The 18,025-nt window shown below is 41.6% G+C and overlaps 1 long non-coding RNA gene across 4 annotated transcripts in view; it reads left to right on the forward strand.

Moving 5' to 3' along the window:
• Positions 1-18,025, forward strand: part of LOC141809968 (uncharacterized) — a 231,588-nt gene that overhangs the window by 44,930 nt on the left and 168,633 nt on the right. Inside the window, exon 4 of one of the 4 annotated variants that reach the window (XR_012600029.1) lies at positions 5,264-5,627. The exons of 2 other annotated variants lie outside the window; for them this stretch is intronic. This is a non-coding gene — a long non-coding RNA (uncharacterized LOC141809968). Of the gene's footprint in view, positions 1-5,263; positions 5,628-18,025 lie in introns of those variants that run through there. One more of the 4 variants, XR_012600028.1, reaches the window with a different exon arrangement.

Raw genomic sequence — 18,025 nt, forward strand, 5'->3', positions numbered from 1 at the left:
TTAAAATATAAAATTAAGAAAAGAAGGAGATAGACGATCTGGCATCCTTAAATGTAGCATAACAGTTAGCCTGTTAGCATTAAGGATATTTGAAGATGCTCAAAAAGCCCCAAACTAACTTCAACATAGAATCAGAATCAGAATTACAACTTTATTTAAAAAAAGTATACTACAAAATAGAATGAAATTAAATAACACAAAATAAAACAAATAATTAAAAAAAATGATTACCATTTTAAAGAATATTTTAAAAATATCAAAATATTGAATTAAAAAAACACAAAATATTACTGAAGTATGTTACAAAATAAAATAAAATAAAATAAAATAAAACACATAGTTAAAAAATAATAATTTTAGTTTAAAAAAATATTTGTAAAAAATATTCAAATATTTAAATAAAAATAGAAGGAGATAGACAATCTGGCATCCTCAAATTTAGCATAACAGTTAGCCTGTTAGCATGAAGGATATTCGTAGATGCTAAAAAGCCCCAAATTAACTTCAACTGGGGAAACACTATACTGCTCTGCCGTCAACAAAATAACAACCAGCCCAGCTCCTGTAAAACCTTAAATCTGTTCACTCCAGGTCTGGCTCCACTCATGTTGTAGGTTTGTTGTTGTAGTCAAGATGAATACCATCTGGTTTGGACATGCGTTGTTTTATTTTGAAAGTCACTCTGCATGTTTATGTGGTTTTTATGGCATGATTACCTGTCATGTCAGAATCTGGCCAAATAAGGAGGCTTGCTTATCTGCTGCGTCCAGCTCCAGTGTGCCGGAGCGGGGAAGCAGCCAGACTCGAAAAGAAACTATCTGATCCGGTGCTGTGCTGTGATGCTCTTACTGTGAGCCTGAAAACAGGTCATCATCAAGCTGCCACTTCTGGCAATAGAGCATATGCAGACGCTCAAAAACTGCAGTTCCTTTAGTGTCCACTGGGCCTGAGCCAAACCATTCTTAAATGAGCAAAATCCTAAATTGATTTCTGTAGATGTGTTCTGCTGGAAAGTTAAGCTCAGGACCTAAAGCCTCCAGAGCAATAAAGAAACTAAATCACTGAACTGAACTTTTACACCAAACTTTGTGCCATTGACTGTTCGCCGGCTGTGAGATGGAGCTGACCTTTATGGTAACATCGAGAGAAAATGAAGAAAGCCATCTGTGTTGTATCTGTTTAACACTTCTCCATCAGAGCGCAGAGCGTTGAAGAACACAGGGATATGGATCGCACTCATTTATGAGTTAATAAGTCTTTTGAATGAACTGTGTGACCTTTTGTAACAGGAGAGTTCAATTACTCTCTATTGAAGGAGACAATGAGAGCTTTTGATTGGCTGGCATGTTCCCAGCTGGTCGAACTGCTGGCACTTTGCTCCTGAACAACTATTGTTCACTAAAGAGGCCGCTGTGATGGAGGCTCATGAAGCCTTCAGAGGCGTATGTTTTGGAGAGATGGAGCACTGAATTCTGGGAGTTTAAATATTGGCTTACATGCTGGACTTCTGGGAGAATCTTCACAGCTTTTGGAGGGTTCACATCAGGGCGTTCCAGTTTAGTAAAAGCAAACATGAGATATTATAGTTTGGTCGAACAGTTTGCCAACCTCTCCGTCCGTTGGGATTCCTTTACCCTGAAGAGTTTTTGGCGTATTTTAACAAAATGAGAGGAAAGAAAACGTTCGATGACCTCGTTTTCTCCCACTACATTTAAAGACACTGATTAAAGGTTTTTACATTTCCTAACCTTCCCATCAGGTGTTAAAGTCCTGAAAATACACTGCCTAGCCCAAAAAGAAAAGTCGCCGCCAGGATTTTACTAAGCAAACAGGTACAAGCCTCCTATTGGATAATTACTGCATGGGTGATTATAAGTTATTTAACTCCAAGTGGTGCAATGAGTTGCTTCTCATTTCTTTAACAACCATGTGGAAAGACACATCAAGCAGAGAAAACATTTAAGGAGATTACTGAAACTACTAAATTTGGGTTAAGTGCTGTCCAAGGCATTATTAAAAACTGGGAGGAAAGTGGGGACCCATCGTCTACAGGAAGAAATGTGGCCGGAAAAAATTCTTAATGAGCATGATCAGCAATGACTTAAACGTTAAACAACGGTAGAACTCAGGGCTATGTTCAATAGTGAAAGAGCATTTCTACACGCACAATGTGAAGGGAACTTAAGGGATTGGGACTGAACAGCTGTGTAGCCTTAAGAGAACCACTTATCAGTAAGGCTAACCAGAAATGAAGGCTTCAGTTTGCTAGAGAGCATAAAGATTGGACTCTGGAGCAATAGAAGAAGGTCTTGTTGTTGGATGAGTCCAGATTGACCCTGTTCCAGAGTGATGGGCCATTAGGGTAAGAAGAGAGGCCGATGAAGTGATCACCCATCATGCCCAGTGCCTACTGTCCAAGCCTGTGGGGGCAGTGCTATGATCTGGGGTTGTGAGAGGGGTCTAACTGCAGACCTGCACTCTCAGCTGCTTTGCGGCTCCACCACTGTGAACCAGAATCCACCTCCGTCGTGGAACGAATGTGATGTTTTGTATGTATTCAAATCCTTGTAGTCGTCTGATAGGCTCCCCTTTTACAGTTAAAACAACACTGAATGTAAACACAGAGGTTGGGTGGGCCGGCTGCCTCCTCTATTTAGTGGTAGGGGGAATACTGTTATTGATGATGTTACAAAAAGTTAAACAAGGTAATGCATAAGAAGGGAAGTGTTTACCCAATATAAATTTGAAGGCAACTTTTATTTTGGAGATGTGATGTCACTTCCTTCTGACAGTGGTGGAGCAGAGAGTTGGCTTAGGGGCCGTTTACACGACTACAGTTGTAGGGTGAAATGCAAAAGTTTTGTTGTGTTTCAGCGTTTACACAGAAACGGCGGTTCAGCCGACCTAAAACGCAAACTTTTGAAAACGGCCTCCAGAGTGAGATTTTTCTGAAACGCTGCCGACACCGTTGCCATGTAAACAGCAAGCCGGCGTTTTTAGTGGAAATGCTGACATCACACTCTGCTCCGAGTGAGCGCATACAACAGGACAACAGTACTGATGTTAGGATCGTCTCGAACTACCATGTTCTGCTTGTGCTGCTGAATCTGCTGAATCTGCTGACTGTCTTTAAACAAAATGAGCATCTGTTGCTCCACTTCTGCTCTTAGCATTCCCCAATACACCAGATGATCAGCCCAACTCTACTTCGGTGGAGATCTCCCAAAAGCGGCTCCTGGACAAGACAGTTATGTCACCACCTACAGGCCTGAAATGCTTACTACAGCGTTTTCAGTCCTTTTGCATTTTGGTGTAAACGCAGATTTTTTTCCAAATGCGTTTTAGCATTTTTGGATGAAACGTTGTTTAAATGGGGCCTTAGGGTGCAGGTCTGCAACTGGACTCTCTTACAGGGTTGCTGCAGTTGATCAGGTCTAGGTTCAGCAACAGTCTGTGCTCAAAGAATGAGGTCAGCTGACTACCTGAAGATACTGAATGACCAGGTTATTCCATCGATGGGTTTCTTCTTCCCTGATGGCCATAGTCCAAGATGACAACGCCAGGATTCATTGGGCTCAGATTGTGAAAGAGTGGTTCTGGGAGCATGAGACATCACAGAGTCCAGACCTTAACCCCATTGAGGATCTTTGGGATGTGCTGGAGAAGGCTTTGCTCAGTGGTCAGACTCTACCATCGTCAGTGAAGATCTTGGAGAAAAATTAGTGCAACACTGGATGGAAATAATTTTTTTGACATTACAGAAGCGTATCCAAAAAATGCCACCATGACATTTTTTAATTTTGTCTTTCTCACAAACACAAACGAAGCTCCCTGAAACCTACAAACTAATGTGAAGTTGCCTTGAGCGCAGCTGAAACGAGGATTTGTTAAAACGGTGCATGAGGTGTGTGCATCTTTTTTTTAGGACTCCTCTGTAGGATTGATTTCCGTGCACGCGTCCGTGTGAGTCTGTGCACACATGCGAGCAGCAGAGAGCCCACGTGCCACAGTTGGTTGTGTTCATCAGATAGGAGGCGGGGGAGATTGAACCTTGGTGATTTAGCCGTCATGTCAGCGGAATATTGATGCCCGCGCGGCTCGGATGGGGAAATTATAAAGCACAGAGCCAGGAAATGCATCTTAATTGCTGTTTAAGTGGGCGTCTTCATCAGAAAGAGAGTGAGAGAGATGGTGGGCCGCGTCCCCATACGATTCTGAGAAAACAGATAGATGGGTTAACACTCCTCTGCAGCACTCTATAGAGGGGAGACAAATGAGCTCATAAAGGCAGGCTCTAATAGAGGACTGCTCTGTGAATAAACAGGGAGCCTCAGACACTGTAACTACAGGAGCAGCGTCTATTTATGAGGCACAGCTGAAAGCGTGCATTATGCTCGCAATACTGCAGGAAGTCCCGTGAAATGTCCCTCATCTGACTTCCAATGTGGTTCAGCCGTGCTATTAAATCTCATCAACACTCCAGCTCAGTCTGCCTTCAAAAGTCAACAGAATGAAATGAAGTTTGTCTCCAAACGACGTCAAATTCTGCACAAACTGAAGGAGAAAAAGGAGGCAGCATGCAGATTCTTCATGTGTTATCTGTTTTCTTATACAAAGCCTCCGCTGCAGACATCCTCTCCTCTCCCTGCGTCCCTTCTCCGTGTGTTTATGTTGCTGTCGAGTGGTCAGAGTTGACACAAACGCACTAATCTGCCCGTACACCCAGCCTGACCCCGCTAAAACCGCCGCTGGTCACTGCGGTGACGATAAAGCTCGCTTATAATTGGTTTACTGCTTTGTTCTTCGTCTCCGTGCTGAGGAAAAAGGTTCAGGTTACCGTTATTGTGCCAGCCAGCGATAAAGCCCACTTCTCTGGCTGCAGGCGAAGTCAAGGAATGAATGTTCAGGATTAATTTTCAGGAATCAGCTGAAAAAGAAGAATTAAATAAATATAGAAGAATGTAGTTTTGCTGGAACGTGTTCAGACTGCTCAGAGGGTTCTTCAGGATTGTTTTTCTTCTTCTTTGGCACTTGGAGCTTGTTTTGTATCACTGCTTGGCTGTCCCTGTGTGTGTGCTAAACAAGGTGATTGAGTTTAATTCAGGGAGGTTTTTGGAATATTCACATGAAATAAAAAACACTCTGCAGCTGCTGCACATGGCGTTTGAAGGATTGTCAAAGCATCTGTCTTTCTCTTCTCCTTCCTTTTCTTCTGTTAAACCCTGTGTGTATTCTCCTCCCCCTGTCCCCCCCTCTCGTTCAGAAGCGTGAGGAGATAAATGACGTGCAGCCAGATGTCTTTACAGAGATGATGTTCTTCATCTGCACAGGAAAGGCCCCCAACCTGGACAAGATGGCTGATGACCTGCTGACTGCAGCTGACAGGGTACAGAGAGGGCGTGCACGCACCTGTTACTATGTGAATTTACACGCAGGCTGGCGTGAATGATGATGACCGAAAATAAGCACCATAGAATCACCGAATGGTCCTCAACACCTGATTGCTGCAGCAAAACGTGTTTGCCTGCAGGAGGTAAAGAGATGCACAAATTCCCAGCCTCACGCTTATGTTCTCTATTTTCCAAAGCAAGTCATGAACTCGTTCCCTCGCTGATCTGCAGAGAGCTTTTTGTATTTGCTTCATTAAGAGCATCAAACTTTCACTTTCTCTTCCATTACGTGGCGTACATGAGGTGTTTTTTTCTTATGTGCACTATTAGTCATGTGCAGTTTAGTGCAGCAGCTATTCAACATTTCAGTTTTCAAGTTTTCTACTGAAAAATCCATCGATTTATCGAGTAATTGGATAAAACATATTTTTGTTTAGTTACAAACGTCATTAAAAAATGAAAGAACAATTGACTTTCTTTTTTCTTTAAAACCGTCAACATTTTTATTTTAGATGCACACTGAGCAAAGCATGAATTTGTCAAAACAAGATTGTGATGATTCAATGAAATTAACTAGGAATAAGACAAATTCTTGATAAGGTTTTTAGTCTTAGCAGTGTTCAGACTTCAATGATGATACCTGCTATTTTTTATCTTCTTCACTCTACAGAGCAGTTTTTACAGATTAGATCAAACCTGAATGTGATCAAAACGAATGTGGAGTTGTATGAGCTTAATTACCACGCCATGCCGCGAATGGAAAGTAGTCATTATAAACAGAAACCCAGCCCCCTGCAGGGCTAACGCTATGTTAGCAAGGTAAATAAACCTTAATCTCATAATTGTGCACTACGTTCAGTTAGTTTGACCCTCTGAGTAAATCTGGTCCTTTGGTGGAGATGATTTGAAGACATACTGTTGTGCTGTGGAAGAGCTGTCTTACAGTGAACACACGTAACTGTATTTGCCTTGAAGTCCAGCTTAAAATGCTACAACAGCTTGACATTTTCTGTCTTTTCTCAGCACCTCAGTGTCTTTGCTCAATTTACCTGCAGCTAAAATCAAACATGTCTGCGCCATCCTCCTTCTTATAGTGTGTGTGAGACGTCAACGCTATGTAGGGTTGCCACCCGTCCCGTGAAATACGGAATCGTCCCGTATTTCGCACTTAAACGTTGTGTGCCATTTTAAATCAATACGGGACGCAATTTGTCCCATATTTCGAGTTTGCTTTGAACGCAGCACCACTCTACCTTGCGTTCGCGTCCGCCCACTAGAAGCTGCAGTTGGTTGGTTGATTTTAAGCGTGGCATAAGTGTTCATCAATTATTGAGTGAGAGAAAGTTGCAGGAAATCAGAAGTAAACAGTCTGTAGCTGTGGCTGCATCTGGTACTCCGCTCGTATCCCCTGAAAAGCAAAGGATGCAGAAACACAGATGTTTCAGAGGACACGGTAAAATCTGTCGTCAAGTGCTCTCTGTGCTACATAGTTCGCCTGTCCGACATCAGGAAATAGAAAAGTTAATCCTACTGAAATATCAACAGAATTAATATATTGTCTCAGGTTGGTTATTTTTTTATAAATCCATCAAAAATACAGACATTTCATTAGTGCAACATAAAAAATGTTCAATACAATATTTATAACCAGTAGCATCCATGATTGAAAATATATTTTTAAATTCTTACAAATTGACTTGAAACTTTAACTAATACATTACCACAACTTGTAATACACAAGTACTCAGTACTCAACGGTACCAATTTTCAGTAATTTCGTGTGTGTTTATATGGTATTTAATATTAATTTGTTCAATAATAAAATCTCAATTTTCTTCAATTTAACATTTTTGTTCTTCGATATATAAACTTGTAATGCTGTGTTCATGTCCAGCATGGAAAATTGCCAACTTTTGGAAAACGTAAAAATATGATGTTAAGTAGCTTCACAAAACAGTTTGAGGCCCTCATATCCTCTGTATCCCAACTTAATCATGGTGTCAATAGCTTTAAGATCACAATTTACAAATGCATTCTGGGTAATGACTTTATAATCCCATGCCCACCTGAATTCCTTTTATTGTCAAGTCGACACGCGTTACTGATTTATTTGGCCTCCTATTATTTGAACTATATTTTGTAGTTGAGACGATACCAACTTAATATTAAAAGCTATCAAAACAACTTCAGTGATCTTTTGTCATACTGACATGGAATAATATGCTATCAATTAATCAATCAATCAATCAATCAATCAATCAATCAATCAATCAATCAAAACTTTATTTATAAAGCGCTTTTCAAAAGATGTGGCTCAAAGTGCGTCACAATGCAACTAAAAACAGTCAAACATGCCCACCCAACCCTGAAACCCAAGCACACACACACACACACACACACACACACACACACACACACACACACACACACACACACACACACACACACACACACACACACACACACACACACACACACACACACACACACATAGATGAAGCTGATTAAGCTGAGTACAGATGAACTGATGGAGGAAGCACCACCGCCAACCACCACTCCCTACACTGGGGGTAGCTATAAATGATAAAGGGATAAAAAACATGTAAAAACTAAAATATGAATAAGAGAAGACTAAAAAAAGAGAAACAAAAAAACGAACAAAAATTAGTGAAGGTACATATAGATAAATGTGAAATGGGAAACCTTGGCTACTTTAAAAACAAATAAATAAATACTACCCAAAGATGCTAGAATAACAAATATACAAAATCACATTTCACAGTGTACCTGGTACCATAGACAGAACTTGGTTGGTACCTATAAAAGTACTTAACTTGGTACCCATCCCTAGCTTTGTGTTACATAAAAAGTGGTCCGGGTAAAACACCACGCTTTAAGCTGTAAAAATTAAACAGTTCCTCGGGGCAAAGGAAATTCCTCGATCATTTCTTTGTAATTAAGTCTCTTGAATTATTCGAAGAATGCAGTCAGACAACCTCAGACTGAACTCACAGTCATCAGTGTGTGAACTAGTGAAAGCTCCTTGCAGTATAAAAACACTTTGAGTGGTCAGGAGAGGAAGCTCTTATATATTACATCCTTAAAGCTTGGAGCCTGTTTTATTCAGTGGAATTTATTCACATTAATTCATCTGCTCCGGTGTTTTGTAAACGTCTCTCTAAATTAGAAAACTGCAGCGATGCGACGTCTCCCTCCGTCTCATCCAGGAACAAACATAAGAGGAGAATATTCCTCCCTACGATTCAGTAATCAAACTTCTTGGAAACGATTTCTTTACCCCTCACTGATCCTCGCTCCTATCATCTCCCTCCCTCAGTCTGCATACCTGTCACTTGCACTTCCCTCCGCCATATTTTTTTCTTATTTAATCTCAGCCTTGTTGCCTGTGCGGTGGAGTAATTCTGCATTTCCGTATCATTACACCGGGAAACAACAGTTGTTGTTGGCAGCGCTGTTTAAGTAATTTAGTTTACCTGCTGTTTCTCCTCTCGCTCTGTCATTGCTGGTGCGCTCCGCAGAGGCTGAAGGTGATGTGTGAGGACTCTCTGAGCGCCGCAGTCGTCCTCATCCTCCCCCCGACCTGCACGCCGCCCAGCAGCGCAGGCCGTTGACTTCATCAAGGAGTGAGTTACAGGAGATCATTCGTCTCCTCTGCTACTTCCACACTTAGGCAAACACACTCATACACTTAGCTTTTGCTCCAAGGAAGTCATTAATTTTCAGTGGGAGCAGTTTTCTGCGTCCCGAGGAAATTTAATTTAAACTCACGATCGGGCCGTTTTGCCTCCGTGTCATATTTGGCCATTTAGCTTTAAAGCTCAGCTGCTGATGTTAATCACGTCGCAGACAGCCTGTTAAGTTAAGATGAGGCCTATTAGCATCCATGACTGCTATTTATATCCATAAAGTGCAAACGTTTGAGTGTGGAATTAAAACTTTCCTGCAGTTTCGTCCTCAATGCATCAAAGTCCCACTTTTTTCTGCACTGTTTTCATTCCCTTTGTTCATTCTCCTCCCTGCCTTGTTCCCTCATTGGCTTCATCTCCTTCCTCTCGTCCGTGTCTCCTCCTCCTCCTCCAGAGCTCATGTGCGCCTAAAGGTGTTCAGTAATGCAGATTTTTTGCCCCTAATCCCGGTCATTAATTGTGGTTATGGGCGTTATGACAGTTTAATTTGCGACAGAGTGGTTGCGGTGGTGGGGAAATTGGCCACGGGGGACTCGTGGCCGGCAAAAGCATTATCAACCCTCCTCCCGCGGACACAATGGACAGCAAAAAGAGCAGCAAAACAAAAATCAATTTAGAGGACGAATATAGAAAACAGACGACATGGAGGAGCCAATAATCCTCCCCCACAGTCGCACCTCCACCTCTTCCCAGACCGGTGTTCACAGCAGCGTACAGTCATTCAGTCTGCACTTTGTCTGCTGCTGCTGCGTGTATTCAGCCTCTGCAGGGATGTAACAAAGACTAAAGGCACCCAAACATTATTTAACGCTCTCACAAAGAGACGAAGCTTTTAATTTAGTTAAAAATGAATAACAGGAAAGTAGTGCATCATGGGTAACACAAAGAAGACTCTGCTGTAAGTAGATTTTGGATGATAACAGTGTTTCATCCTCTGGTAAGCGCTGATAGGAGGTCACAGTTTGGCCTTTTTTTAATTCACCCTCTCATCATCGCTCGTGTCCTCGTCTCTCTGCGCACACTTTCATTTCACCCCCTCACCTCTCCACTCCTTTTATTTTTTATTTTTCGAAGTCGCTGCCTCTGTCTCCTCCTCCTCCTCCTCCCCTCCTGCTCTCCTCCTGCCCTTTCCCTGCCCTGTAGCCTCAGCCTCAGCACGTCGGCCATTACTGCAGGCAGGGGGTCACTTCCTCCTCTGAGGGTTGGGGTCAGGGGTGGACTGGGAGGTCTGGGGGCTGCTGTGTGGACTGCATACGAACACACACACACGCCAAAGTGCCAAGACATAAACACGTGAGCACATGCACACACACACATACACACATGCTGTGTATTTACATGCAATAAAACCTGAAAAATGTCATTAAAGGCCACACAGAGGGGGTGCGTGATAGTGCAGCGCAGCACCCTGAGGGCTGAGGGCGGTCACACGGTTCAACGATGGAGATTCACTTCTGTGGAGGACGATGACCACAAGGAAAAAGAGAAGAATTTTAAGCTAAATTCTAAATTCCTCCGAGTTTGTAACTTCAAGTAACTTTCAAAATTTAACAAAAAGATGAAAATGTAAAGCACATAACATCACAAGACTCCGTAAAAGTCTTCATCATTTAGGTTTTTATTGTAACCTTTTCCAGCTAGTGCCACCGGGGGTTCAGGCGCTGCTGCTTCACGCGTGTGCGGGCTTTCAGGGTGGCAAAAGAAAAATCAGTAAGGGATGATTTTAAGCTGCTTTTATTGTGCAAAATTAAAACTAGAAAAGCACTTTAGTCCTACTTTAATGTTATACTCCCTTTCAGCAGACTGTCTGCTACAATTTGGTGTTAGTTGCAGGTTTGTACAATAATTTGTTTCCTGCCAGTGTTGAAAATGATGACCCAGTACATATTTCATATTCCAGATCTTAGTATCTAGAATATTGCCAGGATCTGGATCGTACTTTAACATCTGTCAGAAATTATGGTGACCTTGTCTTGTATTGTTTTGCAAAGCAATCTGACCATTTATGGTGGAGTTATATACACATATGGTGAAAACGGCCCTATCTCACAATGATAATGGATCCTTTAAAAAAAGTCCTGGATCCAGACGGTGATACAGATCACCTCCAAAATTTAATCACTCCTTCCCTATCCCATTTTGAACATTTCCTGAAGATTTCACATAGATCTGTTTGTTACTTTTTGAGTTATGTTGTTCACAGACAGGCAGACAAACTCTCAAAAAAATGACCTCCTTGGCGGAGGTAATAACATAAAAAAGGGAAAACAATCTTCCTGGCTCAGGTTACTGTAAACCTTTAAAGCAGGCGTCACCAACGTGGTGCCCGTAGGAACCACTCAAGTTGCCCACGAGGCTTGTTTCAAAAAACGGCCCTGGTCACAGTGGAGCTCCTTACTACAATCATTGTCCTGTAAATCATGAATTATAATTGTGAAATGGTTAACATTAACCAGTGTAACAGTAACCAGTCTCTTCTCATTGTATTACCACTTCTACTATGGTTAATGTTGATTAAAAAGTGATCTGTGAAATTTTGTTTGGAAAGTTTTTATGAGACAAGTAGCCCTTCCTGCCACGCATTTCCTGTACGGTAGCCCTAGGTCTCAAAAAGGTTGGTGACCCCTGCTTTAAAGTATTTTTACGCCTGCTGTAAATGAACAAATTTCAACTCAATATATGTATGAAATGAGCAAACTATGGCAAAAATAAATGAATAGATAAACACTCCAGACTACAGCTTCTACAAGAACTAGCATGAAGATTTATAAAAAGGCGGGCTTTCAGCCTTTTAGGGAATGAGATTCTCAGCTCTGCCCTTATATGGGCAAAACTTGTAAGTTTTATAACTTTAAAATCAACTACTTATATAATTCACCCCCTTGCACCATGTGTGCTGTCAGAGAAATGAGTCATTCAGACCCACAAAGATTTTTGAACCAGGCTGTGAACATGTTCATTAATAGTGTGAAAGTCAGATTTTTTGAATGGGTGTGTATGTGGTGTCTGGTACTTCTGCAGCGAGCCTCTAGTGGACACTTAAGGAACTGTGGTAGTAAATTTAGTGGTTAATTTAAAAACAATATATGTATGCAGGGAAGTCAATAGTTAGTTGGCAAAGTTGGTGGAGGTCATGGTGCTCATCCTTAGTCCGGACAGGATGAAGTGCACCACACTCTCCACTCTCCCCTAGTTCCTGTCTCTAAAGCTGTTTCCATCCAGTAAAACCCAGAAGAGTTAAGTAAAAAAACATGTTTCTTGTGCTTTGAATAAGTTATTCAAGGTCTAAGAACGCAGCAGCCAAATCTGAAACCTAAAATACTCCTGGATGTCGACCAAATCTCAGACCAAACACCCAATCAGCAGACTAATCAACACTTGAGACTGAAATGAAACATTTTCTAAGAAGTTTTTTTTTATAAAGAGGAAGGTGAATGAAACAAGGCTTTGGAAATATTTGGAAAAGAGATTTTAAAGTGCTGTGAAATACTGGACAAAAAATTAAAACCTTTCTGCCCCAGAAAATGCACATACATTCTCCTCAATTGTTCCTTCAGATGTGTGAAATCCTGTAAAGCTGAACCTCCTCTGGACTCTCAGAAGTCGTCACAAATGAAACAATGTGGGAAGAAAAGAGAATTTTTCAGCTGAACGGCTTACAGCTCGTATCCATATGTGAAGTGTGATGACAGGCTGCAAGTGGGCATCGGCTATAACGGGTGGCATGCTGAAATCTGCTCTGAATCAGTCCCTTTAGGGGATCGATAGGATGTGAGAAGATGTGATAATATGTGACGGATCTATGACTCAGCGCTGTCTCACCACATGCCGACATATTCACTGCCTAAACGTTTGCCTTTGATGTTATGTCTGAAAATAACCTTTCAGGGTTGAATATTTTTAAATGTCTCAGAGCTGCAGTCCTCACATATGGTGACTTATAATCCCAGACTTTCAGGAAAAACTTGTTTGTGCACTTATTTTTAAACTTTCCTCTCTTCTCTGTCGTCACCCTTCCTCTCAGTCAAGCTGCTGATACAGACCTGATCAAAATCTTAAAACCAGTGGAAAAATTGCTTGAATTTTCCTTTTGCACATTTGGATCTTAATGAGTTTTTAAAGGTCCCATATTATGCTCCTTATCCTCCTAACATGTTTTGGTCTCAAAAGTCTATAAAGCAAGCACAGCAGCATTGTTTCCAGGCTCTCATAGCCCCTCTGTTCAGAACGCTTTGATTTAGTGGGCGTGGCCTTCATATGCAAATGAGCCACCGCTGATACCGCCCCGCTCTTCCACGGCACTGAGAGCGGCGCCACGAGCTCCGAGTGCACAATGTTTAGAAAACAGCGAAGCTCGTTTACCGAATCATTACAGGCTAAAACAACAGGCTAACCGCAGCTAAAGTTAGCATCCTGAAGCTAACACAGAGACAGGGGGGATACTGAGGAAAAGCTCTTACATGTGCTCCACAGCACACAGCATTTAAAATACTCACATTTCCAGGGTCCCAGGTTTGTTGGCAGATGGTTGGTTATGTGCCTGGATTCAAGTCCAGTCTATTGGCTAGCCCTCTGTTGTACTGTCCAAAGTTGGAAAAGCAGTCGGCAGTGAAGTGACTAGCACACACGTGCACAATTTTACTGAGTGTAGCTGGCACATTTCCCACTAAGTCTTGTCTTCTTCTGAGATGGGAAGCTTGAGCATGGAACTATGTGGCTGTTTACAGCCAAAAACAGAGCAGTGATGGCTCTTCAACTTTGGCATTCTCCTCCACGCTGCTGGAGGGGAGTGGGCGGGAAGGGGGTCCAAGGGTATCTGCTCTGGTGGACCAATCAGGTTAGACTTGCTCCTGATTGGTCAAAAAAGGGAATCGCTGACGTCCACAAGTCCCCAAAATCCAGGATTTTACATTCACAAGCACTACTAAGTACAGGTTTTGTCATTAAATATCACATTTTGTGGGCTGGGGGGAAAGCCACAGACCCACAAATTTGACTAAAAGACTTTATAAACTTTATAAACTTCCCTTGCCATCCATCCCCAAATGTTCTCCATCGGATTTAAATCAGGGGAACATGTGTGAATATTAATGGGCGTGGCCACAAATGGCCGCTAAAGTTGACCATTTTACCGCTTCATGAAAATCTTGATTGCTCTCTTGTACAATGTTGGATCTGGACCAAAATGCACACTCAAGTTCAGTGTCACAACCTGAGTGCATTTATTTCACTGGTTGTGCAAACAATAAAGCTCCATAGCGCCACCAAGGGGCTCAAAATTTCAGCCTCTTCAGCTACTTTGAGCTACAAGCTTGAAATTTTGTGGGCATAAATATCATGCATAGCCCTACAAAAAAGTCTCTTACAACCATAGTGAATTCTGAACAGGAAGTTCGTTATATGGACACAAAGTTCGGATTTTGACGATTTTTAGCCTACGTATTACATTGAACAATTCCTAATTATTTTTGTCTGATCAATTCCAAACTTGGCTTGTGTATACTACACACATTGACAATGAAAAGTTACAAATGGACTTTTGCTACGTCAATGGGCGTGGCCACAATTGACAGCCAAAGTTGACCATTTTGGCTGTTTTATAAAAATCTCAACTTTAGTGTCACAGCCTGAGAGCATTTCTATCACTGGTTGTACAAACATTAGTGCTCCATAGCGCCACCTAAAGGCACAAAATTCAAGCCTCTGCAGCTACTTTGAACTACGGGCCTGAAAAGTTTTGGGCATAACTATTGCCAAGACCTTTGGCTTTTGGCTGAGCCACATTTTGTGGTTCATATGGCTACCAGGACATGCCCGGATGGGGACATTTTGGCCAATGGGCTAGGGCCCGATACTGCTGCTTGCAGCTAAATTTGTTTTTGAAACCCTTTTCCTGCAGATGCCGTCTGATGGTTATTGCGCTGCAGTTGGCACCATTAAGGGCCTTAATTTGGGTGTCTTGACGGACAGCCAATCAGATCCTCCAGCTCAGCGCAGGTGAAATTTTTTGGGTCTACCACTTGACTTTTTTGTTCCGTAATGCTCAGGATCTTTCAAAAAATGTAGAATGACTGTCTTACTGCGTCCAACCTCAGCAGCAATGGCAAGCTCTGAGAGGTCTTGCTTATGCAGTTCGACGATCCGACCACGTTCAAGAAGAGACAGCTTCTTAGCTTTAGCCATCAGGAGGGCATGACCATGTGAATGCCTGAGAGAAAATGACAATTTTGAGCAGTTTTTGGCTTTAATAGCCTGTGGTCTTAAACTTTTGATTTGTGTAAAAGGTAAATTCTAGCAATTTTTCAATGGTCTTAAGATTTTGGAGATGTCAGCCCGCTGATTCCTAACCCTCTCCTGGTCGCTGAGGCCTATCACTCCCTGGTTGGGGCCACTTGAGGAAGCAGCTTTGACAATCCTCATGGTCCAGAGAGACTGAACTAGCTCTGTATCTGCTTCCCCTGCTCCTCTGTCCCCCTTCCTGCAGCACCCAGGGACTGAAATCTTCGTCTGTGTGTTGAGGAGGGGCAGCTGGAGAGTGGAGCTGCTTCACATCTCTGCAGGTGGGCACGCAGTGAATTCTATAAGATCTGAACCCGGACAGTAATGGATTTCAAGCTCAAAGCCGCCTCGTGCGTCCCATACATCTCTTCTCCATGATATTGGAAGCAAAAAGCACAATCTGTTAGGCTTCACAAAAACTGATCTCCTGACTGCAAAGAAAGAAGAAGACAGGGCTGAGTCTTTAAATAGATTCTTTGGCGTGTCGTCTGGAGCGGTGACTGGAGCCCAAACTGTGCTTGTTAAAGACGAGTGAAAAGGATCAACCAAAAGAAAAGTGAAGAATTATTGTGATGAAGATAAAAATAGAGTTTGTACAGAGCAGAAAACAAACCTTCACTTTTTAACCTTTCGCTCTGATTAACTACAAATTCATCTCTTTCACCTTTTCCTCCCCTTCAGTGAGTTGACCGTGACTCACTTTAGTAACGGGCAGAGTTGTTGTTCCATGTGGGGTTTGAGAAGACAACATGTTGCCTGATTATTTGCCTGAACGAGCAACAATCTGGCTGTCAGATGATCGGTTAGAATTTGAGTATGTCAGAAATTTGGCTGACGGAGACAACATATTATCTGCATCTTCTCGACATTTGCAGCACCGTGTTTTTCTCTGTTTGTTACAGACTTTCTTCCTGTTCTGGGATTGAACAAAGTGTTATTGAACTAATGGAATAGAGTGGAATACATGTTTTACGTTCATCAGGGTGGAAAACATTCACAGCAGCAAAATTACAGATGACAGCTCATCTGTCAGTTTGTAAGGTCAGAATACTTCCTGCATGGGGTAAATGACTTATCGGACATTTTTAGAGGTCTCTATAGCGCCTCCTTGAGGCTTCACCTGTGATAATGCTCCATACGTTCTTTCTCATCCTGCCAGTAAATTCTTGTGACAGAAGGTTTTGTGGTTTGGCCACACTGGAATTGGAGCCTGTATTTTGGCCTTTTTGGAGTAAAAATGTTCTTATTAGACCAAATTATCTTGAAATAAGACCTTTGTCGGGGAAATTTGGTTCATATTAAGTTTAATAAAACATTTTTTAACTTCATCAGAAGAAAGTTCTCGCACACGGCCAACTTCCAGAAAGAAGCTATTCTTCTCCAAACAATGTCTTTGTAATAGTTGTCTTTTTAGTTCTTATATCTTTTGTCATAAAGACAAAAGGACTATGATATGAATACAGTAAATGTTTAATGTTTTAGTATGTGACTTGTCAACAAGGAGCATTTTGATTGGCTCATGTGTACTCATCGCAAGCGAAACCTCGGTTGGAAAAAATAAGAGACGCAATTTTGCTCAGCAAAAGAATGTTGCTGGTTTGAAAGCTTGCATTGAAAAACAGAAGGTTTGAAAAAATAACGTGTGAAATATTCAAGTGCAAAATAGGGTGTCCAAAGGGCTTAAGAAGCTCAGCTGGTAGTCGAGAGCTGAGTCAAGCCAAGATATTTAAGGGTTTTATTTAAAGTTCTAAAAAATACTTTGCATGTCTTTAAAAAGGTAAGTGTAAACGGTCTTTTACAATTACACAAACTTTTTTCAGAATAACGAACCACAGTGAGTGTATGTGCTGAGTAACTTGTAGTGTTCATGTTTGTGTCTCAAAATGTGTAACTATTAGTGCTGTCACGAGATTAAAAAATAATCACAGGATTTGTAATTAATTAATCTAATTAATTGTAATTAAATTCATATCTGCTTAAGGTCCCCAAATGAAGAATTTGAATTCTAAGACATTACAAAATTGTAGTGCATGACTAATCAAATAAATACACAAAGAAGAGAAGATTTGTATTTTTACATCACACTAGCCAATATGAGAATATCCATGTTTGCTGCCAGCGGCGTCTTTAGAGGTGGGGTCTGGCAGAGCTTGTCAATCAAAATCCTGCTCCTAAACTACTGTGGGTGAGAGCGGTGTGCTCTTTGGATGAGAGCTCACCATGGATATGAGGAGAAGATGTGAGATGACAGAGACATAGCGAGACACTGCAAGTCAGAAATTTCAGGCAGCTCACGCTCCAACTGAGTTCAGAGAGAAAGCGTGGCGCCATCATAACAAAAGATGAGATCCAAAGCATGGTGAGGATCAAAGAAAAATTTGTTTTGTCTGTTTTTCGGATAAAAAACAGGAAGAATGACATAAAAGAGGAGAGTCCACTCTTCTGAGGTAGTTTTGGTGTTTACATAGTCAGAGAAAAGAATATTATTTGGGTCTTGAAAGATCATTCAAGATGCTCTGAAAATGGCTGGCAGCCAATGAGATAATTACGTGTTAATTTTTATTGTGCATTAATCCAAGGTGTAATTTATTAATCTAATTAATGTTAAAGTTACAGCCCTCGTTGCTATCAAAAAGTGTAGGCTGTCTG

Source organism: Halichoeres trimaculatus, unplaced genomic scaffold, assembly GCF_033239565.1.
Source record: "Halichoeres trimaculatus isolate MK-OKI-2021-1 unplaced genomic scaffold, fHalTri1.1 fHalTri1_scaffold_20, whole genome shotgun sequence".
Classification (NCBI taxonomy): domain Eukaryota; kingdom Metazoa; phylum Chordata; class Actinopteri; order Labriformes; family Labridae; genus Halichoeres; species Halichoeres trimaculatus.